Below are 27334 nucleotides of genomic sequence, written 5' to 3' on the forward strand. Positions count from 1 at the left end.
AAGGGCTTATGGACCTGGGTTGGTCTGAATTTCCCTCTGGTTTCAACTAAGGATGTACTCAGGCTGGCTCTTGTGGTCGGAATTCTCCTCCAGTTTCAATCAAAGGACATACTGGGGCTGGCTCTTGTGGAGGGAGTGCACCAGGGTATCGGGGCAATTTTGGATATAAGGGAAAAGGAGCACCAGAAGACTCAAGCCTTGAGATAAGCCTTCATGGGGGACTTCTTCCCTTGGTTGTCTGTGACTAACACCATTTGCCTAGTAGGCTAGCTTTTAGGGCATACATCAATCCCACACTTAAGACAGAGTCCCTTCATGTCCCTTAGCTGAGAGAAAATTTGGACATAGGGGATCTCTGTCCATTTCCCTTGCTTTTTGCAGAGAAAGTTTAGTTGCAGGATGGTATTGTAATTTAAACTCCAATCCTCAGGTCAGTGTTCCCCATCCCCCAGTGAATATAGCGGCTATGCAGTGTGTGTGTGTGTGTTTTTTTCCTCTTTTAAATCTTTTGGCCTCTATATCTTTTTTAAAAATAATATTAATTAATTTATTTTAATTGGGGGCTAATTACTTTACAATATTTGGTGGTTTTTGCAATACATTGACATGAATCAGCCATGGGTATACATCCTGAACCCCCCTCCCACCTCTCTCCCCATCCCATCCCTCAGGATCATCCCAGTGCACTGGTTTTGTGCCCTATTTCATGCATTGAACTTGGACAGGTGATCTATTTCACATATGGTAATATACATGTTTTAGTGCTATTCTCTCAAACCATCCCACTCTCACCGTCTCCCACAGAGTCCAAAAGTCTGTTTTTTGTATGTGTGTCTCTTTGCTCTCTCGCATATAGAGTCATCATTACCATCTTTCTAAATTCCATTTATATGCATTAATATACTGTATTGGTGTTTTCATTCTGACTTACTTTACTCTGTATAATAGTCTCCAGTTTCATCCACTTCATTACAACTGATTCAAATGTGTTTTTTAATAGTTGAGTAATATTCCATTATGTATATATACCACAGCTTTCTTATCCATTCATCTTCTGATGGACATCTAGGTTGCTTCCATGTCCCAGCTATTGTAAAAAGTGCTGCGATGAACATTGGGATACACTCGTCTCTTTCAATTCTGGTTTCCTTGGTGTGTATGCCCAGCAGTGGGATTGCTTGGTTGAACGGCAGTTCTATTTCCAGTTTTTTAAAGGAATCTCCACACTGTTCTCCATAGTGGCTGTACTAGTTTGCATTCCCATCAACAGTGTAAGAGGGTTCTCATTTTTCCACATCCTCTCCAGCATTTATTGTTTGTAGACTTTTTGATGGCAGCCATTCTGACTAGCGTGAGATGATACCTCATAGTGGTTTGGATTTCCATTTCTCTGAAAATGAATGATCTTGGACATCTTTTCATGGGTTTGTTGGCAATCTGTATGTCTTCTATGGAGAAATGTCTGTTTAGTTCTTTGGCCCATTTTTTGATTGGGTCGTTTATTTTTCTGGAATTGAGCTGTAGTAGTTGCTTGTATATTTTTGAGATTAGTTATTTGTCAGTTGCTTCATTTGCTATTATTTTCTCCCATTCTGAAGGCTGGCTTTTCACCTTGCTTATAGTTTCCTTTGTTGTGCAGAAGCTTTTAAGTTTAATTAGGTCCCATTTGTTTATTTTTGCTTTTATTTCCAATATTCTGGGAGGTGGGTCATAGAGGATCCTGCTGTGATGCATGTCGGAGAGTGTTTTGTCTATGTTCTCCTCTAGGAGTTTTCTAGTTTCTGGTCTTACGTTTAGATCATTCATCCATTTTGAGTTTATTTTTGTGTATGGTGTTAGAAAGTGTTCTAGTTTCATTCTTTTACAAGTGGTTGACCAATTTTCCCAGAACCACTTGTTAAAGAGATTGTCTTTTCTCCATTGTATATTCTTGCCTCCTTTGTCAAAGATAAGGTGTCCATAGGTGCATGGATTTATCTCTGGGCTTTCTATTTTGTTCCATTGATCTATATTTCTGTCTTTGTGCCAGTACCATACTGTCTTGATGACTGTGGCTTTGTAGTAGAGCCTGAAGTCAGGCAGGTTGATTCCTCCAGTTCCATTCTTTTTTCTCAAGATTGCTTTGGCTATTCGAGGTTTTTTGTATTCCCATACAATTTGTGAAATTATTTGTTCTAGCTCTGTGAAAAATACCAAGGGTAGCTTGATAGGGTAGTATACTTTGGGTAGTATACTCATTTTCACTATATTCATTCTTCCGATCCATGAACATAGTATATTTCTTAATCTATTTGTGTCCTCTTAGATTTCTTTCACCAGTGTTTTATAGTTTTCTATATATAGGTCTTTGGTTTCTTTAGGTAGATTTATTCCTAAGTATTTTATTCTTTTCATTGCAATGGTGAATGGGATTGTTTCCTTAATTTCTCTATTTTCTCATTATTAGTGTATAGGAATGCAAGGGATTTCTGTGTGTTGATTTTATATCCTGCAACTTTACTACATTCATTGATTAGCTCTAGTAATTTTCTGGTGGAGTCTTTAGGGTTTTCTATGTAGAGGATCATGTCATCTGTAAACAGTGAGAGTTTTACTTCTTCTTTTCCAATCTGGATTCCTTTTCTTTCTTTTTCTGCTGTGACTGCTGTGGCCAAAACTTCCAAAACTGTGTTGAATAGTAGTGGTGAAAGTGGACACCCTTGTCTTGTTCCTGACTTTAGGGGAAATGCTTTCAATTTTTCACCATTGAGGAAAATGTTTGCTGTGGGTTTGTCATATATAGCTTTTATTATGTTGAGGTATGTTCCTTCTATTCCTGCTTTCTGGAGAGTTTTTATCATAAATGGATGTTGAATTTTGTCAAAGGCTTTCTCTGCATCTATTGAGATATTCGTATGACTTTTATTTTTCAATTAGTTAATGTGGTGTATTACCACATTGATTGATTGATTTGTGGATATTGAAGAATCCTTGCATCCCCGGGATAAAGCCCGCTTGGTCAGGTGTATGATCTTTTTAATGTGTTGTTGGATTCTGATTGCTAGAATTTTGTTAAGGATTTTTGCATCTATGTTCGTCAGTGATATTGGCCTGTAGTTTTCTTTTTTTGTGGCATCTTTGTCAGGTTTCGGTATTAGGGTGAGGGTGGCCTCATAGAATGAGTTTGGAATTTTACCTTCCTCTGCAATTTTCTGGAAGAGTTTGAGTAGGATAGGTGTTAGCTCTTCCCTAAATTTTTGGTAGAATTCAGCTGTGAAGCCGTCTGGACCTGGGCTTTTGTTTGCTGGAAGATTTCTGATTATAGTTTCAATTTCCATGCTTGTGATGGGTCTGTTAAGATTTTCTATTTCTTTCTGGTTCAGTTTTGGAAAGTTGTACTTTTCTAAGAATTTGTCCATTTCCTCCAAGTTGTCCATTTTATTGGCACATAATTGCTGATAGTAGTCTCTTATGATCCTTTGCATTTCTGTGTCTTCTGTTGTGATCTCTCCATTTTCATTTCTAATTTTATTGATTTGATTTTTCTCCCTTTGTTTCTTGATGAGTCTGGCTGATTATTTGTCAATTTTATTTATCCTTTTAAAGAACCAGCTTTTGGCTTTGTTGATTTTTGCTATGGTCTCTTTTGTTTCTTTTGCATTTATTTCTGCCATAATTTTAAAGATTTCTTTGCTTCTACTAACCCTGGGGTTCTTCACTTCTTCCTTTTCTAGTTGCTTTAGGTGTAGAGTTACGTTATTTATTTGACTTTTGTTTGTTTGTTTCTTGATGTATGCCTGTATTGCTATGAACTTTCTCCTTAGCACTGCTTTTACAGTGTCCCACAGGTTTGGGGTTGTTGTATTTTCACTTTCATTCATTTCTGTGCATTTTTTTAATTTTTGATTTCTTCTGTGATTTGTTGGTTATTCAGCAGCATGTTGTTCAGCCTCCCTTTGTTGGAATTTTTAATAGTTTTTCTCCTGTAATTGAGATCTAATCTTTCTGCATTGTGGTCAGAAAAGATGCTTGGAAAGATTTAAACTTTTTTGAATTTATCAAGGCTAGATTTGTGTCCCAGGATGTGATCTATCCTGGAGAAGGTTCCATGTGCACTTGAGAAAAAGGTGAAATTCACTGTTTGGGTGAAATGTCCTATAGATATCAATTAGGTCTAACTGGCCTATTGTACCATTTAAAGTTTGTGTTTGTTTGTTAATTTTATGTTCAGTTGATCTTTCCATAGTTGTGAGTGGGGTATTAAAGTCTACCACTATTATTGTGTTATTGTTAATTTCCCCTTTCATACTTGTTAGCATTTGTCTTACATATTGTGGTGCTCCTATGTTGGGCATATATATATTTATAATTGTTATATCTTCTTGGATTGATCCTGTGATCATTATGTAGTGTCCTTCTTCGTCTCTTTTCACAGCCTTTGTTTTAAAGTCTATTTTATCTGATATGAGTATTGCTACTCCTGCTTTCTTTTGGTCTCTATTTGCATGGAATATCTTTTTCCAGCCCTTCACTTTCAGTCTTTATGTGTCACCTGTTTTGAGGTGGGTGTCTTGTAGACAACATATATAGGGGTCTTATTTTTGTATCCATTCAGCCAGTCTTTGTCTTTTGGTTCGGGCATTCAACCCATTTATCTTTAAGATAATTACTGGAGATCAGTGGAGAAATAACTCCAGAAAGAATGAAGGGATGGAGCAAAAGCAAAAACAATACCCAGTTGTGGATATGACTGGTGATAGAAGCAAAGGCCAATGCTGTAAAGAGCAATAATAGGAAACTGGAATGTCAGGTCCATGAATCAAGGCAAATTGGAAGTGGTCAAACAAGAGATGGTAAGAATGAATGTCAACATTTAGGAATCAGCGAGCTAAAATGGACTGGAATGGGTGAATTTTACTCAGATGACCATTATATCTACTACTGTGGGCAGGAATCCCTTAGAAGAAAGGGAGTAGTCATTATGGTCCACAAAAGAGTCTGAAATGCAGTCCTTGGATGCAGTCTAAAAACGACAGAATGATCTCTGTTCGTTTCCAAGGCAAACCATTCAATATCACAGTAATCCAAGTCTATGCCCCAACCAGTAATGCTGAAGAAGTCGAAGTTGAATGGTTCTATGAAGACCTACAAGACCTTTTAGAACAAACGCCCAAAAAAGATGTCCTTTTCATTATAGGGTACTGGAATGCAAAAGTAGGAAGTCGAGAAACACCTGGGGTAACAGGCAAATTTGGCCTTGGAATACAGAATGAAGCAGGGCAAAGACTAATAGAGTTTTGCTAAGAAAATGCACTTGTCATAGCAAACACCCTCTTCCAACAACGCAAGAGGAGACTCTACACAAGACATCACCAAATGGTCAACACTGAATTCAGATTGATTATATTCTTTGCAGCCAAAGATGGAGAAGCTCTATACAGTCACCAAAAACAAGACCAGAAGCTGACTGTGGCTCAGATCATGAACTCCTTATTGCCAGATTCAGACTTAAATTGAAGAAAGTAGGGAAAACCACTAGATCATTCAGGTATGACCTAAATCAAATCCCTAATATATACAGTGGAAGTGAGAAATAGATTTAAGGGACTTGATCTGATAGACAGAGTGCCTGATGAACTATGGACTGAGGTTCGTGTCATTGTACAGGAGACAGGGATCAAGAGCATCCCCATGGAAAAGAAATGCAAAAAAACAAAATGGCTGTCTGAGGAGGCCTTAAAAATAGCTGTGAAAAGAAGAGAAAACAAAAGCAAAGGAGAAAAGGAAAGATATAAGCATCTGAATGCAGAATTCCAAAGAATAGCAAAAGAGATAAAAAAGCATCCCTCAGTGATCAATGCAAAGAAATAGAGGAAAACAAAAGAATGGGAAAGACTAGAGATCTCTTCACGAAAATTAGATACCAAGGGAACATTTCATGCAAAGATGGGCTTGATAAAAGACAAAATGGTAGGGACCTAACAGAAGCAGTAGATATTAAGAAGAGGTGACAGGAATACACAGAACTGTACAAAAATGATCTTCACAACCAAGATAATCATGATGATGTGATCACTCACCTAGAGCCAGACATTCTGGAATGTGAAGTCAAATGGGCATGAGAAAACATCACTATGAACAAAGCTAGTGCAGGTGATGGAATTCCAGTTGAGCTATTTCAAATCCTGAAAGATGAGGCTGTGAAAGTGCTGCACTCAATATGCCAGCAAATTTGGAAAACTCAGCAGTGGCCACAGGACTGGAAAAGTCAGTTTTCATTCCAATCCCAAAGAAAGGCAATGCCAAAGAATGCTCAAACTACCGCACAATTGCACTCATCTCATACGCTAGTAAAGTAATGCTCAAAATTCTCCAAACCAGGCTTCAGCAATACGTGAATTATGAACTTCCTGATGTTCAAGCTGGTTTTAGAAAAGGCAGAGGAACCAGAGATCAAATTGCCAACATCTGCTGGATCACGGAAAAAGCAAGAGAGTTCCAGAAAAACATCTATTTCTGCTTTATTGACTATGCCAAAGCCTTTGACTGTGTGAATCGCAAGAAACTGTGGAAAATTCTGAAAGAGATGGGAATACCAGACTACATTACCTGCCTCTTGTGAAACCTATATGCAGGTCAGGAAGCAACAGTCAGAACTGGACATGGAACAACAGACTGGTCCAAATAGAAAAAGGAGTACATCAAGGCTGTATATTGTCACCCTGCTTATTTAACTTCTATGCAGAGTACATCATGAGAGGCGCTGGGCTGGAAGAAGCACATTCTGCAATCAAGATTGCTGGGAGAAATATCAATAACCTCAGATATGCAGATAACACCACCCTTATGGCAGAAAGTGAAGAGGAACTAAAATACCTCTCGATGAAATTGAAAGAGGAGACCAAAAATGTTGGCTTAAAGCTCAACATTCAGAAAACAAAGATCATGGCATCTGGTCCCATAATTTCATGGGAAATAGATGGGGAAACAGTGGACACAGTGTCAAACTTTATTTTTTTGGGCTCCAAAATCACTGCAGATGGTGACTGCAGCCATGAAATTAAAAGGCCCTTACTCCTTTGAAGAAAAGTTATGACCAACCTAGATAGCATATTGAAAAGCAGAGACATTACTTTGCCAACAAAGGTCTATATAGTCAAGGCTATGGTTTTTCTAGTGGTCATATATGGATGTGAGAGTTGGACTGTGAAGAAAGCTGAGCACCGAAGAATTGATGCTTTTGAACTGTGGTGTTGGAGAAGACTCTTGAGAGTCCCTTGGATTGCAAGGAGATCCAACCAGTCCATTCTGAAGGAGATCAGCCCTGGGATTTCTTTGGAAGGAATGATGTTAAAGGTAAAACTCCAGTACTTTGGCCACCTCATGCGAAGAGTTGACTCTGGAAAAGATTCTGATGCTGGGCAGGATTGGGGGCAGGAGGTGAAGGGGGCAACAGAGGATATGATGGCTGGATGGCCTCACTGACTTGATGGACATGAGTCTGAGTGCACTCCGGGAGTTGGTGATGGACAGGGAGGCCTGGCGAGCTGCAGTTCATGGGTTCACAAAGAGGCGGATACGACTGAGCGACTGAACTGAACTGAACTGAACTGATGATCCCGTTGCCATTTACTTTATTGTTTTGGCTTCGAGTTTATACACCCTTTTTGTGTTTCCTGTCTAGAGAATATCCTTTAGCATTTGTTGGAGAGCTGGTTTGGTGGTGCTGAATTCTCTGAGCTTTTGCTTTTCTGTAAAGCTTTTGATTTCTCCTTCATATTTGTGAGATCCTTGGTGGGTACAGTATTCTGGGCTGTAGGTTGTTTTCACTCATCACTTTAAGTATGTCTTGCCATTCCCTCCTGGCCTGAATAGTTTTTATTGAAAGATCAGCTGATATCCTTATGGGAATCCCCTTGTGTGTTTTTTGTTGTTTTTCCCTTGCTGCTTTTAATATTTGTTCTTTGTGTTTGATCTTTGTTAATTTGATTAAAATGTGTCTTGGGGTGTTTCACCTTGGGTTTATCCTGTTTGGGACTCTCTGGGTTTCTTGGACTTGGGTGATTATTTCCTTCGCCATTCTAGGGAAGTTTTCAACTATTATCTCCTCAAGTATTTTCTCATGGTCTTTCTTTTTGTCTTCTTCTTCTGGGACTCCTATGATTCGAATGTTGTCCTTTTATATTTATATTTAAATATAAATATTTATATATTTAAATATAAATATAGTTATTATAAATATTTATATTTAATATTGTCCTGGAGTTCTCTGACATTGTCCTCATTTCTTTTAATTGGTTTTTCTTTTTTCCTCTCTGATTCATTTATTTTTACCATTCTATTTTCTACTTCACTAATCCTATCTTCTGCCTCCATTATTCTACTATTTGTTGCCTCCAGAGTGTTTTTTGTCTCATTTATTGCATTATTCATTATATATTGACTCTTTTTTATTTCTTCTAGGTCCTTGTTAAACCTTCCTTGCATCTTCTCAATCCTTATCTCCAGGTTATTTATCTGTGATTCCATTTTGATTTCAAATTTTTGGATCATTTTCACTATCATTATTTGGAATTCTTTATCAGGTAGATTCCCTATCTCTTCCTCTTTTGTTTGGTTTGGGTGGCATTTATCCTGTTCATTTACCTGCTGGGTATTCCTATGTCTCTTCATCTTGTTTATATTACTGAGTTTGGGGTGGCCTTTCTGTATTCTGGCAGGTTTTGGAGTTCTCTTTATTGTGGAGTTTCCTTGCTGTGGGTGGGGTGTACGGGTGGCTTGTTAAGGTTTCCTAGTTAGGGAAGCTTGTGTAGGTGTTCTGGTGGGTGGAGCTGGATTTCTTCTCTCTGGAGCGCAATCAAGTGTCCAGTAATGAGTTATGAGAGGTCAGTGGGTTTGGAGTAACTTTGAGCAGCCTGTATATTGAAGCTCAGGGCTGTGTTCTTGTGTTGCTGGAGAATTTGCGTGGTATGTCTTGCTCTGGAACTTGCTGGCCTTTGGGTGGTGCTTGGTTTTAGTGTAGGTATGGAGGCGTTTGATGAGCTCCATTCAATTAATGTTCCCTGGAGTCAGGAGTTCTCTGGTGTTCTCAGGATTTGGATTTAAGCCTCCTGCTTCTGGTTTTCAGTCTTATTTTTACAGTAGCCTCAAGACTTCTCCATCTATACAGCACTGTTGACAAAATATCTATGTTAAAGATGAAAAGTTTCTCCACAGTGAGGGACACCCAGAGAGTTTCACAGAGTTTCATGGAGAAGAGAAGAGGGAGGAGGGAGATAGAGGTGACCACGATGAGATGAGGTGGAATAAAAAGAGGACAGAGCAAGCTATCCAGTAATCACTTCCTTATGTCCTGCTCCACAGTCTGAACCACTCAGAGATGTTCACGAAGTTATACACAGAAGAGAAGAGGGAGGAAGGGGACAGAGGTGGCCAGGAGGATAAAGGGGGAAATCAAAAGGAGAGAGACGGATTCAGCCAGTAATCAGTTCCCTAAGTGTTCTCCACCGTCTGGAACACACAAAGCGATTCACAGAGTTGGGTAGAGAAGAGAAGTGGGAGGAGGGAGATAGAGGCGACCTGGTGGAGAAAAAGGAGAGTCCAAAGTGGGGAGAGAGCAGTCAAGCCAGTAATTTCACTCCCAAGTAAAAATTTGTACTAAAGATTGGGTTCTTAAAGGTACAAATTGATAAAAAATACAAAAAAGCAAAGATTAAAAATCTAGAGTAGAGGTTGGATTTTCAAAAATACAATATTAAAGAAAAGAAGAAAAAACATAAGAAAACAAAACAAAGTCACAAAATTATAAAAAAAAATATATATGCATATATGAAGTTTGCTTTAAAAATAGGGTTTGTTTTTTTTTTTTTTTGTAAAGTACTAGTAGGTTATAAAAATGAAAAAGGAGTAATAGAGGACTTAAAATTTAAAAAAAAATTTAAAAAAAAGAATGATCATGAAAATAGTAAAAATATATCTAGGACTATCTCTGGTGTTGTTGTGGGCAGTGTGGGGTCAGTTCATTTTTGGATAGTTCCTTGGTCCAGGTTATATTTCTCAAGATCTATAGGCCCCTTCCTATGTAGTTGGTACTAACGCCAGGGTTTTAATCTATTGCACCTATCACTTCCAAGTTGGTTCCCAATATTTTAGCTTCTTCTGTTTGCTGGTCTCTTCAGTTTCTGATTTCCACCCTGACACAATGGGGGCGGTGTGGACACTTTTTTTAGGCTCACTTGTTCAGTCGCGCTGTGGGGAGGGAGGGACGCTGCAAACAAATAACACTGGTGTGTGCTTGCAGTGTCTCAGCCACACTGGGCCTGCTCACAGTGCATGTGCCCTCCCTGCCCACACTGCTGAGGCTCTAGTTTGCTCCGCCGGGAACCGTCCAAGGCCGGCCCTGGGCTGCATGCACCTCCCAAGTCTAAGCCGCTCAGGTTCAGACACTCAGGAAGTCCTCAGAGGCGCAGACTCGGTTGGGCCTGTGTTTTGTGCCCTTCCCAGATCCGAGCAGCTCAGGTGATGAGGTGTTTGGCGAGTGCAGTTGCTGAGACTTATCGCCTCCTCCATCCCTGCCACTTGGTTTTTTGGGTGTACAACTGGCACACCTTCTCAGGCGGATGTTGACTGTCCAGAACCCCAAGAAGTCTTAGTTAGCAAAGAAGCCTGCTTGTGGTTTGGTAGATAATGTCTCTCTGGGGCTGTGATTGTCCCCTTCCGGCTCTGGCTGCCTGTCACCGGAGGATGGTCTGCAGCCGAGTAACTCTGTATAGTCCTTTGTTCTGTGAGCAGGTCTGGTGGTGTATTATGTTAGGACTTTTTGCGTGGTAGCTATCCCACAGTCTGGTTTGCTAGCCCAAGTTAGTTCCCTCAGATTGCTCCTGGGGCATTCAGGCCTGGTCCTTACTCTAAGCAATGCAGCCCGTGCCTCCCTGCCCAGCCCCCGCTTGCTAGTTGGGGGGAGGTGCAGGCGTCTGCGCTGATTCTCCACTGGGGGAGTTACCTTTGGGCATGTAATCTGTGGGTTTTAATTATTTATTTATTTTTCCTCCCAGTTATGTTGCCCTCGGTAGTTCTAAGGCTCGCCACAGACTCGGCAGTGAGAGTGTTTCCTGGTGTTTGGAAACTTCTCTTTTTTTAAGACTCCCTTCCTGGGATGCAACTCTGTCCCTACCTCTTTTGTCTCTTTTTTTTTTGTCTTTTATATCTTTTCCTACCTCCTTTCGAAGACAATGGACTGCTTTTCTGGGTGCCTGATGTCCTCTGCTGGCATTCAGAAGTCGTTTTGTGGAATTTACTCAGCATTTAAATGTTCTTTTGATGAATTTGTGGGGAAGAAAGTGGTCTCCCTGTCCTATTCCTCCTCCATCTTAGGACCACCCCCTGTTTGTATTTTTAATAGTTTTTTTCCCCTGTAGTTGACATCTAATCTTACTGCATTATGATCAGAAAAGATGCCTGAAATGATTTCAGTTTTTTTGAATTTACCAAGGCTAGATTTATGGACCAGGATGTGGTCTATCCTGCAGAATGTTTCGTGTGCACTTGAGGAAAAGGTGAAATTCATTGTTTTGGAGTGAAACGTCCTATAGATATTAATTATGTATAAATGGTCCACTGTATAATTTAAAGTTTGTGTTTCCTTGCTAATTTTCTGTTTGGTTGATTTATCCATAGGTGTGAGTAGGGTATTAAAGTCTCCCACTATCATTGTGTTACTGTTAATTTCCCTTTTCATCCTTGTTAATATTTGCCTTATGTATTGAGGTGCTCCTATGTTGGGTGCATATATATTTATAATTGTTATATCTTCTTGGATTGATCCTTTGATCATTATGTTGTATCCTTCTTTGTCTCTTTTCATGGCCTTTATTTCAAAGTCTATTTTATCTGATATGAGTATGGCTACTCCTGCTTTCTTTTGGTCTCAATTGCATGAAATATCTTTTTCTAGTCCTTCACTTTCAGTCTGTATATGTCCCTTGGTTTGAGGTGGGTCTCTTGTAGACAGCACATATAGGGGGTCTTTCTTCGTATCCATTTGGCCAGTCTTTGTCTTTTGGTTGGGGCATTCAACCCATTTACATTAAGGTAATTATTGGTAAGTATGATCCCATTGCCATGTACTTTGTTGTTTTGGGTTCAAGTTTATAAACCTTTTCTGTGATTCCTATCTAGAGAAGTTCCTTTAGCATTTTGTTGAAGAGATGGTTTTGTGGTGCTGAATTCTCAGCTTTTGCTTGTCTGTAAAACTTTTGATTTCTCCATCATATTTGAATGAGATCCTTGCTGGGTACAGTAGTCTGGATTGTAGATTTTTCTCTTTCATCATTTTAAGTATGTCCTGCCATTCCCTTCTGGCCTGAAGAGTTTCTATTGAAAGATCAGCTATTATCCTAACGGGGATGTTACTTGTTGTTTTTCTTTTGCTGCTTTTAATATTTGCTCTTCGTGTTTGATCTTCATTAGTTTGATTAATATGTGTGAGCTGGGATCTTTATCCTTGGGTTTATCCTGTTTGGGACTCTCTGGGTTTCTTGGATTTGGGTGGCTATTTCCTTCCCCATTTCAGGGAAGTTTTCAACTATTATCTCCTCAAGTATTTTCTCACAGCCTTTCTTTTTGTCTTCTTCTTCTGGGACGCCTATGATTTGAATGTTGGAATGTTTAACATTGTCCCAGAGGTCTCTGAGGTTGTCCTCATTTCTTGTGATTCTTTTTTTCTTTTTTCCTCTCTGCTTCATTGATTTCCACTATTCTGTCTTCCACCTCACCTATCCTATCTTCTGCCTCAGTTATTCTACTGTTGGTTTCTTCCAGAGTACTTTTGATCTCCGTTATTGCATTATTCATTATTCTATGTCTTTGTTAAACATTTCTTGCATCTTCTCAATCCTTGTCTCTAGTCTATTTATCTGTAACTCTATTTTGTTTTCAAGATTTTGGATCATCTTTAGTATCATTATTCTGAATTCTTTTTCAGGTAGACTCCCTGTCTCCTCTTTTTTTGTTTGGCTTGGTGGGCATTCATCATGTTCCTTTACATGCTGTATATTTCTATGCCTTTTAATTTTGTTTAGATTGCTGTGTTTGGGGTGGTCTTTCTGTAGGCTGGAAGTTTATGGTTCCTCTTTATTGTGGAGCTTGCTCTCTGTGGGTGGGGAGGACTAGTGCCTTGTCAAGGTTTCCTAGTTAGGGGAGCTTGTTTCTGTGTTCTGGTGGGTGTAGCTCTGTCTCTTCTCTTCTCAATGAAGTGCAATGGAGTGTCCAGTAGTGATTTCTGGGGTGTCTATGGGCTTGGTATGGCTTTGGGCATCCTGTCTTTTAGTGCTCAGTGCTGTGTTCTTGCTTTGCTGGATAATTAGCATGGTATATCTTGCTCTGGAACTTGTTGACCCTTTGTTGGAGCTTGGTTTCAGTGTAGGTATGGAGGCTTTTGGATGAGCTCTTGTCTATTAATGTTCCCTGGAATCAGGAGTTCTCTGATGTCCTCAAGTTTTGGAGTTAAGCCTCCTGCCTTTGGCTTTCAGTCTTATTCTTACTGTAGCCTCAAGGCTCATTTTGAAGGGAACAGGCTGCCTTTCTGGGTGCCTGGTGTCCTCCACCAGTGTTCAGAAGTTGTTTCGTGGAAGTTGTTCAGCATTCAAATGATCTTTTGATGAATTTGTGGGGGAGAAGGTGGTCTCTTGGTCCTATTCCTCTGCCATTTTGGGACTACCCACTGCAGCTATGCAGTTTTACAAAATAATCTCAAGCATCTTAGCCTTAGAGTCTTAGGGTCGAACAGCTCCCAGTTATCAAGGATGTATCTCAAGGGCATCTGTGGGGAAGTGGATTTTTTTTTCCCATCTAAAGTAATCACAGAAAAAGCTAATAGGATCCCATGGGTGGACTTCTCTGGGCTAACGCTTATCCTTCCCAGCACTGGGGCAACCTGAGAGCTGAGCGTCCTTGTGTCAAGATGCAGATCCCTGGGCAGGTGAAGGGAGGTCAACATCCTGGAATCCCAGAGGTGGAGTTAGGCATTCCCAAGGTCTCCAGCATGACTAGTGCTGAGTAGGATTAAGACATTGTGTTCTGAGAGCCAAGCATCCCTCAGTCAGGACATGGATGCCAAGGGAGCTTGAGAGACTTCTTGGGATCCCCTTTACTGGAATTGGGTGTCCCCAGGGTTTCCAGAGAGGAGTGTCACATGGACCTGAATGGGAGAAGTGGTCAGACTTGTTGTCAGTTTGTCCACCTCAGTTGGAAATAAATAGCATGATGAAGAGCAATCCAAGCCTATGCCCTGAAACTGGGAACTTGACGAAATAGCTGCAAATCTAATTTTGTATTGTCCTGAGGGATGTAGTCATTGATTTTTCATTTTTTAAGAAAAATTTTCTGAGTCAACCAGTTAGAGCCTTGGAATGGAGAAATCCCCCAAGGTAACCCAGAAGTGCTAGACATAGATAACTGGCCACAAACCCAACAATTCGATTGATTTTTTAAATTAGCATAGGATCACGTCTATGATAGAAAAATATTTGATTTAAATGCAAAGATCTAAGAAATCATTATAAAGAAAACATGATGAATCATATGAATCAAGGCTCTTGAATGAGTTGTCCTACTTCTGATGTCATCTTTTTATCCTTGTGTGAGTGAAATTTTTCCCTCTGTTTGAGCATTGTTTTAAGGTGATTTTGAGGTTGCAGTTCTCTCTATAGGCCATTCCAGTGCAGGGACCCTTTGTCAGTGGAAGCTAACCCTAGAGTTAATTTTCTTTTAGTTTCACTGTACGTGAGCCAGTTAATACCTGATAAGGGTCATTCTGTCCAGGTTGGTGATAGTCCTTTGCATTGTGTCTTTTCCAGAACCTATAATCCTCTGTTGTAGGCCACAGGGCATCTGATTGCCCTCCAAAGACATTACTGAGATAAGCTTTAGAAACAAATTTAGAGTATCTCTTAATAACTCAATTAAAGTTTTTAGTAATATGAGAAAACAGAAAAGGAAGAGCTGGGAAGTGAGCCTTGGCAAACATAGAGCTTAATTAACAAAATTAGAATTTAATATTTAGTGAAACATAAAGAAAATTTTCCTTCATAAGGACAGATTAACTCTGCAGCCAGGGAGGCTTTATCCAATCAAATAAAAATGAGATATGTTACAGGGCTGGGGAAAGCCAAGTGACCATCTTGTGTTTCCCACAACCCAACTTGATTTATAGTTAGTTTACCCATTTTAATTTCCCCAGTTTAGGAGTAGACTGTTGCCATGTTTTAAGGACATTAGGATAGCAAGCATCTGACAATGAGGGATTAATTTTTGTAAAAGCAAAATAAAGATCATGGTCAGTTCAGTTAGTCAGTTCAGTCACTCGGTCGTGTCTGACTCTTTGCGACCCCATGAACTGCAGCTTGCCAGGCCTCCCTGTCCATCACCAACTCCCGGAGTTCACTCAGACTCACGTCCATCGAATGGGTGATGCCATCCAGCCATTTCATCCTCTGTCGTCCCCTTCTCCTCCTGCCCCCAATCCCTCCCAGCATCAGAGTCTTTTCCAATGAGTCAACTCTTCACATGAGGTGGCCAAAGTACTGGAGTTTCAGCTTTAGCAGCATTCCTTCCAAAGAAATCCCAGGGTTGATCTCCTTCAGAATGGACTGGTTGGATCTCCTTGCAGTCCAAGGGACTCTCAAGAGTCTTCTCCAACACCACAGTTCAAAAGCATCAATTCTTCAGCGCTCAGCCTTCTTCACAGTCCAACTCTTACATCCATACATGACCACAGGAAAAACCGTAGCCTTTACTAGACGGACCTTTGTTGGCAAAGTAATGTCTCTGCTTTTGAATATGCTATATAGGTTGGTTATAACTTTCCTTCCAAGGAGTAAGCGTCTTTTAAATTCATAGCTGCAGACACCATATGCAGTGATATTGGAGCCCAGAAAAATAAAGTCTGACACTGTTTCCACTGTTTCCCCACCTATTTCCCATGAAGTGATGGGACCAGATGCCATGATCTTAGTTTTCTGAATGTTGAGCTTTAAGCCAACTTTTTCACTCTCCTCTTTTACTTTCATCAAGAGGCTTTTGAGTTCCTCTTCAATTTCTGCCATAAGGCTGGTGTCATCTGCATATCTAAGGTTATTGAGATTTCTCCTGGCAATCCTGATTCCAGCTTGTGCTTCTTCCAGTCCAGCGTTTCTCATGATGTACTCTGCATAGAAGTTAAATAAGTAGAGTGACAATATAAAGCACTGATGCACTCCTTTTCCTATTTGGAACCAGTCTGTTGTTCCATGTCCAGTTCTAACTGTTGCTTCCTGACCTGCATACAGATTTCTCAAGAGGCAGGTCAGGTGGTCTGGTATTCCCATCTCTTTCAGAATTTTCCACAGTTTCTTGTGATCCACACAGTCAAAGGCTTTGGCATAGTCAATAAAGCAGAAATGGATGTTTTTCTGGAACTCTCTTGCTTTTTCCATGATCCAGCAGATGTTGGCAATTTGATCTCTGGTTCCTCTGCCCTTTCTAAAACCAGCTTGAACATCTGGAAGTTCACGGTTCACGTATTGCTGAAGCCTGGCTTGGAGAATTTTGAGCATTACTTTACTAGCGTATGAGATGAGTGCGATTGTGCGGTAGTTTGAGCATTCTTTGGCATTGCCTTTCTTTGAGATTGGAATGAAAACTGACCTTTTCCAGTCCTGTGGCCACTGCTGAGTTTTCCAAATTTGCTGGCATATTTAGTGCAGCACTTTCACAGCCTCATCTTTCAGGATTTGAAATAGCTCAACTGGAATTCCGTCACCTCCGCTAGCTTTGTTCGTAATCATGCTTTCTAAGGCCCAATTGACTTCACATTCCAGGATGTCTGGCTCTATGCCAATGATCACATCATCGTGATTATTTGGGTCATCAAGATCTTTTTCATACAGTTCTTCTGTGTATTCTTGCCACCTCTTCTTAATATCTTCTGCTTCTGTTAGGTCCATACCGTTTCTTTCTTTTATCGAGTCCATCTTTGCATGAAATATTCCCTTGGTATCTCTAATTTTCTTGTAGAGATCTCTAATCTTTCCCATTGTATTGTTTTCCTCTATTTCTTTGCATTGATCGCTGAGGAAGGCTTTCTTATCTCTTCTTGCTATTCTTTGGAACTCTGCATTCAGATGGTACATGTAAATAAAGCTCAGCCTTATTTACTTTACCAGAGTAAGAAAACCTTTTAAAAACAAATATAAATCAGTTAAAAGCAAAGAAATTCACACTGTCTGTTATTAAATACCGCATTCCTAGATAACTTTGTTTTCTTAACAGAAAGGAAAAAAAAATTCAGTCTGGCACCAGGTTACTATTAATTATAAAATTTGTTTATCTGGTTAATCTTAAAAAATGTTTACCATAAACCTTAAAGAAGCAGCAGTATTTTTGCAAAAGCATCAGAGTGAAACCACAGAAGACACATTTAGAATCTGATTACATTGCGGTTGACAAAGCAACCTGGTTATTGCTGTGTCATGTAACACTTTAATATGATAATTAGAATTATAACTGACAATATTTTTGCAGGACATATCAGATCTTTATGAATTTCACATAATTTTTAGACTACCTGCATTAGTGTCATTTACCATATAATATAGCCTGAAAAGATTTGTTAGTTATTGACAGTACTTCCCATGTACCTTTAACATATTAAATGGACCTAATTAGTTTAATATCCTTCTTTGGGATGTGTCAGGGTCCCTCAGAAACACCTCAAAGTTAGCTAGAAGTCAAAACAACTTCTGGAGAAGGCAATGGCACCCCACTCCAGTACTCTTGCCTGGAAAATCCCATGGATGGAGGAGCCTGGTGGGCTGCAGTCCATGGGGTCGCTAAGAGTCAGACAAGACTGAGCAACTTCACTTTCACTTTTCACTTTCATGCATTGGAGAAGGAAATGGCAACCCACTCCAGTGTTCTTGCCTGGAGAATCCCAGGGACGGGGGAGCCTGGCGGGCTGCCATCTATGTGGTCGCACAGAGTCCTACATGACTGAGGCGACTTAGCAGCAGCAGCAGCAGCAGCAAAACAACTCCATTCGACTTTAAGGAAGTTTTTCCAAAAATATGTAAAAGGTTTATAACGTTCAGTGAGATAGGATCATGCAGTTCACTGTGAAACAACAGTTATTCACTTAGCAATAGTAACAAGAGATTTCAAAGGTAAACACAGAACAGATCATTTAAAAGGAAAATAAACTTAATATCCATTATCAAAAGCAATTTAACATTTTAAGAAAACTTGTACCACGCACCCTACATCTCTTAAGCAACCATGAAATATCCTTTATATCAGTACAGTACTCTATAGATTGGTAAATATAAATCACTTAAAGCTCTTACCTCATTTGCATTTTCTTTCCTTTAAAGTTTCTTTACATCGTCACTTTCTTTGCTGACAATTTGCAACAGATATAAATCTATGTACAATAAAAGTATTACACCATGTCAATGACTCAAGACACATCTCTTTTAATTAGATCAGCAAACAAACACAAACAGTTCACATGAACCTGAAATTCATTTAGTTTAATTTTTTTGAATTTAGGATTATTTGGCTTGTAAGCACTTACTTTTCTTTAGGCCAACTAAATTAGAGCTCATTTATAAATTAGCCTCAGTAATATTATCCAAAGACAAAGATACACACTGAAACATACATATATATCCAGATAGAGACTTTATAATTTTTTTGTTTGATCAGAAGAACCTGACAGGGTAAAGAAATTGGGTAGGGGAAGGAGTGAGGGAATCTGGGCTCTCCTTCCCACTGAGAGATAGGAGAATTTAGATGGGAATTCTTTATGATGTTAGGAGAGTTTTCTGATTTTTTAGGCTATGGATTATAGGAGAAAGTCCTAGTATTTTAACAGAGGATTTTTGAACACAGAGTAAGGTAGGAGATTGTTCTTCCTAAGTAGAGTGGGTAAGAAAATCCCAGGAAAAAGTAAAGGGCAGAGCACACTGGCTGGTGAGATGGTACAAGGACTAGCAAGCTGCTCAGGGAGAAAGATTCTGGGAGGCAGCAGGACCTGGGGGAGGTAAATTTTTTTTTTTTTTTTAATCTCAGGAAAACAAGTTTGTCATTCAGTAGTGAAAATTTGTTGCAGGTAGCAGCAGGCGCCAAGTTCCAACTCCCAGCGCATTGTTTGCCCTGTTGAGAAAAACACAATCCTAGTGCACAAGGCATACTGGGGGTTGTAGTTTAGGCAGAGTGAGAGAAAGAGGGAGAAAAGTCAGAAGTCTCCAGCCGAGGTTTGGGCGAGACCTGCAATTTACCTTACATCTGAGGCATGGCACCAAATTGTCAGGTGTGGTTCTTTTTCCTCCATCTTTGTCTTGTTGTAGTAAAAAAAATAAAATTACAGATCAGGAAAGCTCATGCAGGCAGAATTTATTAAACAAGTGACACAAAACACACTCTTGAGTTGTGAGAGCAGACTGACCTCTGTAAGAGTGGTCCCACCCTGTCTTAGGCTTTCTTTTAATGTCCTTTGTTCCGTCTCCTAAGAAGTACCCGGAGCCTGATTTGTTCTGCCACATGTCAAACAGCTAGTTGTGATTTTGGTGTTCTTGTAGAAAATGAGCACATGTCCTTCTATTCTGCCATCTTAAAGATATTACTAGCAATATCACAAGGTTGCCAGGGGAAGTGTCAATAACCTTAGATACACAGATGTCACTACTCTAATGGCAGAAAGCAAAGAAGAACTAAAGAGCCTCTTGAAGAAGGTGAAAGAGGAGAGTGAAAAAGCTGGCTTAAAACTCAACATTTAAAACATGAAAATCATGGCATCTTGTCCCATCACTTCATGGCAAATAGATGGGGAAACAATGGAAACAGAGACAGACTTTATTTTCTTGGGCTCCAAAATCACTGTAGATAGTGACTGCAGCCATTAAATTAAAAGGTGCTTGTTCCTTGGAAGAAAAGCTATGACAAGCCTAGACAGCATATGAAAAAGCAGAGACGTCACTGCCAACAAAGGTTCATATAGTCAAAGCTATGGTTTTTCCAGTAATCAGGTATGGATGTGAGATTTGGACTATAAAGAAGGCTGAGCACCAAAGCATTGATGCTTTCGAACTGTGGTGCTGGAGAAGACGCTTGAGAGTCCCTTGGACTGCAAGGAGATCAAACCAGTCAATCCTAAAGGAAATCAATCCTGAATATTCATTGGAAGGACTGATGTTGAAACTGAAGCTCCAATACTATGGTCACTTGATGTGAAGAAGCCAATTCATTGGAAAAGACCCTGATGCTGGGAAAAATAGAGGCCAGGAGGAGAAGGGGATGACAGAGGATGAGATGGTTGGATGGCATCATGCATTAAATGGACATGAGTTTGAGCAAGCTCTGAGAGATGATGAAGGACAGGGAAGCCTGGTGTGCTGCAGTCCATGGGGTTGCAATGAATCAGAAAGGACTGAGTGACTGAAGAACAACAGCAGTGTCAATCAGGGTTTGTACCTGAGACCAACCAGGGAAGGGGTCATGTTGGGTGTGTTTTTCCCACCAAAGGTTTTTACTCCAGGCTGCAGAGTTTTCCTTTGTTTTATTTTACTCAGGCTTTTTTATTTCTTTGTTTGCCTTTTAGTTGCCGCTTTTTAACTGCCATTTTGGACTCCTTTCTCAAACCACCTAACATTTCCTTATATCTGTAGAAACACAGATTAAGGACTGGTAGTATTTCAGACAAAACCTCAAAATTATAACCCATACGTATCAGTTTGTGTGAATGTGTGTGTTCAGTGAAGTCCGACACTTTTGCAACCCCATGGACTGTAGCCTGCCAGATTCCTCTGTCCATCAAATTTTCCAGGGAAGAATACTGGAGTGGGTTCCCATTTTCTACTCCAGGGGATCTTCCCGACTCAGGATTGAAATTGAACCCACATCTCCTGCCTTGACATTCATTAGTTTACTCAATGTTATAGAATTAATCATTTTTACTAGCATTTTCATGAAGTGAGAAATTCCATTAAAATTTAAATATCTTACCTGGTTCAGCAGCATGATATAAAAGTTTTAAGAAACCTGTTCTTGTCAGAAGTCCTTCCTGTGACTCTTCTTAAAGATGGAGCAACTTGGAAAGCCTCAGCTTAAACTGTCTATAGATGATTAAGGACTTAAAAAAGCAAAGTTAGAGATCTGATTAGTGTTTTTTGACAAGGAAGTTTAACCAAGTTGTTGGGACATCTTGTATTTTAAGATAACAACTAGAATTATGACTGATACAATTATACCAGTACATATCCAAATTTCAGAAACTTAACTTTTACCATGTCTATGTTTGGAGAAGGCGATGGCACCCCACTCCAGTACTCTTGCCTGGAAAATCCCATGGACGGAGGAGCCTGGTAGGCTGCAGTCTATGGGGTCACAAAGAGTCGGACACGACTGAGCGACTTCACTTTCACTTTTCACTTTCATGCATTGGAGAAGGAAATGGCAACCCACTCCAGTGTTCTTGCCTGGAGAATCCCAGGGATGGAGGAGCCTGGTGGGCTGCCCTCTATGGGGTCACACAGAGTTGGACACGACTGAAGTGACTTAGTGATAGAGATGTCTATGTTAATAACATTCATTCATAAAGTATACTCTAAGTAGCTTTATCACTCATATGATAATGCTCTCCAGTAATTTTATGTACCAAAAAATACTAGTTAAGAATTTCTCTTAGATGTATCAGGGGCTCTCTAAAGCATTTTAAAGCTGTCTGGAAGTCAAAAGAACTTTAATGAAAATTGTATATTTGGAAAGTTTGTGAAAATTTTTCAAAACACTTGGTCAAATAAGGTCATAGATCACTGTGAAACATTACTTTTTTCTTAACCAAAGTGAGAAGACATCTCAAACGCAAATACAGATCACTTCAAGGCACAGAAGTTCACACAATCTGTTATCAAAGTCAGCATTCCAGGAGAACTTTGTCCTTCTAACAGAAAGAGAAAACCAAATCTAGGCTTGTACCAGTTTGCTTTTAATAATAAAAGTCATTTACTTAATTAAATTCAGTATAAACTTAGCCCATCTGTACCATGCACAAAGTTCTTTTTCCAGTGTTGTTTTTCTACAAACCTTTCATCATTTTCTGTATCTATGTTATTTTGTTCTTAAATTATCCCATGTTGAAACAACTGCATAAACTTCCATCATTTAACTTGATTTAGCACAACTCTAAAATTTTACGTTACCAAATATCTGTAGAGATCATTTATATCTAAAAGGCACAAAAAGAGAAATGCAAATTTCTCTTCTAACTCATTATACAAAACTCAATCATCTTGGCTATTTTCAGGAAATTTTTTTCTCCAGTTCTCAAATATCCATTTAAGTTTTAAGAAACAGATAATAGTAATAGTAATGTATATCATTTGCTCACATTCACATGGCTCACTTTAAGCAAAACCAGAAAGAGGGAACAGGATTTGGACTCAGGCAGGAAGACAACACAGACAGCCACACACATATCCTCCAATATAAGCCAAATTGCAAAAGGCCCATTTTGATACAAAAGCCGAGCCATTAGGGGTCATTGTTCTCCAGATCTTAGAGAATATTGAGCATACACAGTGTTACAATAAAAATACAGTTTTCTTTCACTTACATGAACATAGCTGAAGATCTCCCAGTTTTGTAACATATACCCTAGCAGAACTGTAAGATGGAACAGAGCTCTGATCATCCATTATTCATGGCTGGTGTCATCAAATATCAAGCAAACAACAATTCAAAATGTTCTCTCAGTATCACAGTTCCCTAGCCCCAAACAGGGAGATTCCAAAACCATGTCCCTTTAGTCAAAATGGGGAGAACCTCAACCAACATCCCATCAGAAATAAAACTGAATGAATGACCAAGGCTAGTCCAAAAACGAACATGCTAACCAGTGCTGCACCACAGGCAAAGCCCAACTCAATGCATCATCACACATGAGCTGCATTATTCACCAAAGACATCTCAGTTGGCCAGTGCAAGTACTGACACACATATAAACAACAAACGTATGGTCCCACACACAAAGAATCAGCCTAGGTATAGCCCCCAAATTCCACCTCCATTTCCAGATGGAGGCAGCAGAGTGACCTGGCTCCCAAAAGAGAATGGACACCGAGTGACTCACCCCAAAATGATACAAAAGCATATGAAATATGGTTGCACAGACAGAAATTCAGAGGAGGTGTAAAAATGTTTATATCCATACCCAGATAGAGGTCTCTAAACAGATTGGCCCAGCTCTCTAAAGAGAACAGACCCAGAGTGGCTCACTTCCTATAAGGGAAGCAGCCTAAATGGAGTAGAGAGAGTTCCCAGCCTACACAAGTTGGAATGACTTACCTTCCAAGCAACACTGAATATGGGCTGCAGCTCTGGACATTTCTTTGCTCCAAACAGTCTTGTGCCATGAGGCAGTTGGTACATCTCAAGGGCAGTGCCTCCCAGTTCCCTGGAGCAAATGAGCTCCAGCAGCCTCTGGGGACTCAGAGAAGGGGCTTTCTGTGGCTGAAGTTGACCTACTATGGACACAGACTCTTGGCTGCCTTGCCAAAATTGTAACTGAAAGCAAGTTCATGTGCCTGATGTACAGTGAGGCCAAACAATAAGGAAATGTCAGAGTTTGGAGCAGAGCAAGGTTTATTGTAGGGCAATGCAAGGAAATGGGTGGCTCATGGTGCCAAAACTCCAAAATCCCCAAAGGATTCCAGGAAGGTATTTAAAGGCTAGATAAGCGCAGGCGACTGTGACGGGTGCGCTAAACACAGCTGAGAGGAGCCACCCCGTGTCGAGGTCAGGGGCAGAAGCCCGAAGGACCCCATGCCCGAAGGGCAGCGGCCAAGAGGAGTTACCCCACGTCCGAGGTCAGGGGCAGAGGCCAAGAGTACCAGACTGCGACGGCACAGGAATGGCAGAGAGGAGCTACCCCGTGTCCGAGGTCATGGCGGGCGGCCGAGAGGAGATACCCATCGTTCGAGATCGGGGCAGCGATGAGAGGAGTTACCCCGCGTCCGAAGTCAGGGGCAGCGGCTGGGAGAAGATGACCCACGCTCCAAGCCTGAGGCCAGGGGCGGCGGGTAGGAGGAGCTACCCCACGCCCCTAAGCCCAAGGCCAAGGGCGACGGCTGGGAGGACAACCCCACGTCCAAGGAGCCGTGGCTGCGTGGGCACAGGAGGGCCTAGAAGAGCTATTCCACATTGAAGGTCAGGAAGGGCGGCAGTGAGGAGATACCCCTCGTCCAAGGTAAGGAGCAATGTCTGTGCTTTGCTGGAGCAGCTGTGAAGAGATACCCCACGCGCAAGGTAAGAGAAACCCAAGTAAGATGGTAGGTGTTGCAAGAGGGCATCAGAGGGCAGACACACTGAAACCATACTCACAGAAAACTAGTCAATCTAATCACACTAGGACCACAGGCTTGTCTAACTCAATGAAACTAAGCCATGCCCATGGTGCAACCCAAGATGGGTGGGTCATGGTGGAGAGATCTGACAGAATGTGGTCCACTGGAGAAGGGAATGGCAAACCACTTCAGTATTCTTGCCTTGAGAACCCCATGAACAGTATGAAAAGGCAAAATGATAGGATACTGAAAGAGAAACTCCCCAGATCAGTAGGTGCCCAATATGCTACAGGAGATCAGTGGAGAAATAACTCCAGAAAGAATGAAGGGATGGAGCCAAAGCAAAAAGAATACCCAGCTGTGGATGTGACTGGTGATAGAAGCAAGGTCTGATGCTGTAAAGAGCAATATTGCATAGGAACCTGGAATGTCAGGTCCATGAATCAAGGCAAATTGGAAGTGGTCAAACAAGAGATGGCAAGACTGAATGTTGACATTCTAGGAATCAGTGAACTGAAATGGACTAGAATGGGTGAATTTAACTCAGATAACCATTATATCTACTACTGCGGGCAGGAATCCATCAAAGAAATGGAGTAGCCATCATGGTCAACAAAAGAGTCTGAAATGAAATACTTGGATGCAATCTCAAAAACGACAGAATGATCTCTGTTTGTTTCCAAGGCAAACCATTCAATATCACAGTAATCCAAGTCTATGCCCCAACAAGTAACGCTGAAGAAGCTGAAGTTGAACGGTTCTGTGAAGACCTACAAGACCTTTTAGAACTAACACCCAAAAAAGATGTCCTTTTCATTATAGGGGACTGGGATGCAAAAGTAGAATTCAAGAAACACCTGGAGTAACAGGCAAATTTGGCCTTGGAATATGGAATGAAGCAGGGCAAAGACTAATAGAGTTTTGCCAAGAAAATGCACTTGTCATAGCAAACACCCTCTTCCAACAACACAAGAGAAGACTCTATACATGGACATCACCAGATGGTCAACACCGAAATCAGACTGATTGTATTCTTTGCAGCCAAAGATGGAGAAGCTCTATAGAGTCAGCAACAACAAGACCAGGAGCTGACTGTGGCTCAGACCATGAACTCCTTATTGCCAAATTCAGACATAAATTGAAGAAAGGAGGAAAAACCACTAGACCATTCAGGTATGACTTAAATCAAATCCCTTATGATTATACAGTAGAAGTGAGAAATAGATTTAAGGGCCTAGATCTGATAGATAGAGTGCCTTATGAACTATGGAATGAGGTTCATGACATTGTATAGGAGACAGGAATCAAGACCGTTCCCATAGAAAAGAAATGAAAAAAAGCAAAATGGCTGTCTGGCGAGGCCTTACAAATAGCTGTGAAAAGAAGAGAAGCGAAAAGCAAAGGAGAAGAGGAAAAATATAAACATCTGAATGCAGAGTTCAAAGAATAGCAGGAAGAGATAAGAAAGCCTTCTTCAGTGATCAATGCAAAGAAATAGAGGAAAACAACAGAATGGGAAAGACTAGGGATCTCTTCAAGAAAATCAGAGATACTAAAGGAACATTTCATGCAAAGATGGGCTCAATAAAGGACAGAAATGGTATGGACCTAACAGAAGCAGAAGATATTAAGAAGAGATGACAAGAATACACAGAAGAACTGTACAAAAAAGATCTTCATGACCCAGATAATCACGATGGTGTGATCACTGACCTAGAGCCAGACATCCTGGAATGTGAAGTCAAGTGGGCCTTAGAAAGCATCACTTCGAACAAAGCTAGTGAAGGCGATGGGATTTCAGTTGAGCTATTCCAAATCCTGAAAGATGATGCAGTGAAAGTGCTGCACTCAATATGCCAGCAAATTTGGAAAACTCAGCAGTGGCCACAGGACTGGAAAAGGTCAGTTTTCATTCCAATCTCAAAGAAAGGCAATGCCAAAGAATGCTCAAACTACCGCACAATTGCACTCATCTCACACGCTAGTAAAGTAATGCTCAAAATTCTCCAAGCCAGGCTTCAGCAATACATGAATCGTGAACTTCCTGATGTTCAAGCTGGTTTTAGAAAGGGCAGAGGAACCAGAGATCAAATTGCCAACATCTGCTGGATCATGGAAAAAGCAAGAGAGTTCCAGAAAAACATCCATTTCTGCTTTATTGACTATGCCAAAGCCTTTGACTGTGTGGATCACAAGAAACTGTGGAAAATTCTGAAAGAGATGGGAATACCAGACCACCTGACCTGCCTCTTGAGAAATCTGTATGCAGGTCAGGAAGCAACAGTTAGAACTGGACATGGAACAACAGACTGGTTCCAAATAGGAAAAGGAGTACGTCAAGGCTGTATATTGTCACCCTGCTTATTTAACTTCTATGCAGAGTACATCATGAGAAACGCTGGACTGGAAGAAGCACAAGCTGGTGTCAGGATTGCCGGGAGAAATATCAATAACCTCAGATATGCAGATGACACCACCCTATGGCAGAAAGTGAAGAGGAACTCAAAAGCCTCTTGATGAAAGTGCAAGTGGAGAGTGAAAAAGTTGGCTTAAAGCTCAACATTCAGAAAATGAAGATCATGGCATCCGGTCCCATCACTTCATGGGAAATAGATGGAGAAGCAGTGCAAACAGTGTCAGACTTTATTTTTCTGGGCTCTAAAATCACTACAGATGGTGACTGCAGCCATGAAATTTAAAGACTCTTACTCCTTGGAAGGAAAGTTATGACCATCCAGATAGCATATTCAAAAGCAGAGACATTACTTTGCCAACAAAGGTTCATCTAGTCAAGGCTATGGTTTTTCCTGTGTTCATGTATGGATGTGAGAGTTGGACTGTGAACAAGGCTGAGCGCCGAAGAATTGATGCTTTTGAACTGTGGTGTTGGAGAAGACTCTTGAGAGTCCCTTGGATTGCAAGGACATCCAACCAGTCCATTCTGAAGGAGATCAGCCCTGGGATTTCTTTGGAAGGAATGC

General features: G+C 40.5%; 1 protein-coding gene across 1 annotated transcript in view; it reads left to right on the forward strand.

Moving 5' to 3' along the window:
- LOC100337053 (ATP-binding cassette sub-family C member 4) overlaps positions 1–27334 on the forward strand; it is a 1051816-nt gene that overhangs the window by 58368 nt on the left and 966114 nt on the right. The window lies entirely within an intron of this gene.

This window comes from Bos taurus, chromosome 12, assembly GCF_002263795.3.
Source record: "Bos taurus isolate L1 Dominette 01449 registration number 42190680 breed Hereford chromosome 12, ARS-UCD2.0, whole genome shotgun sequence".
NCBI classification, from domain to species: Eukaryota; Metazoa; Chordata; class Mammalia; order Artiodactyla; family Bovidae; genus Bos; species Bos taurus.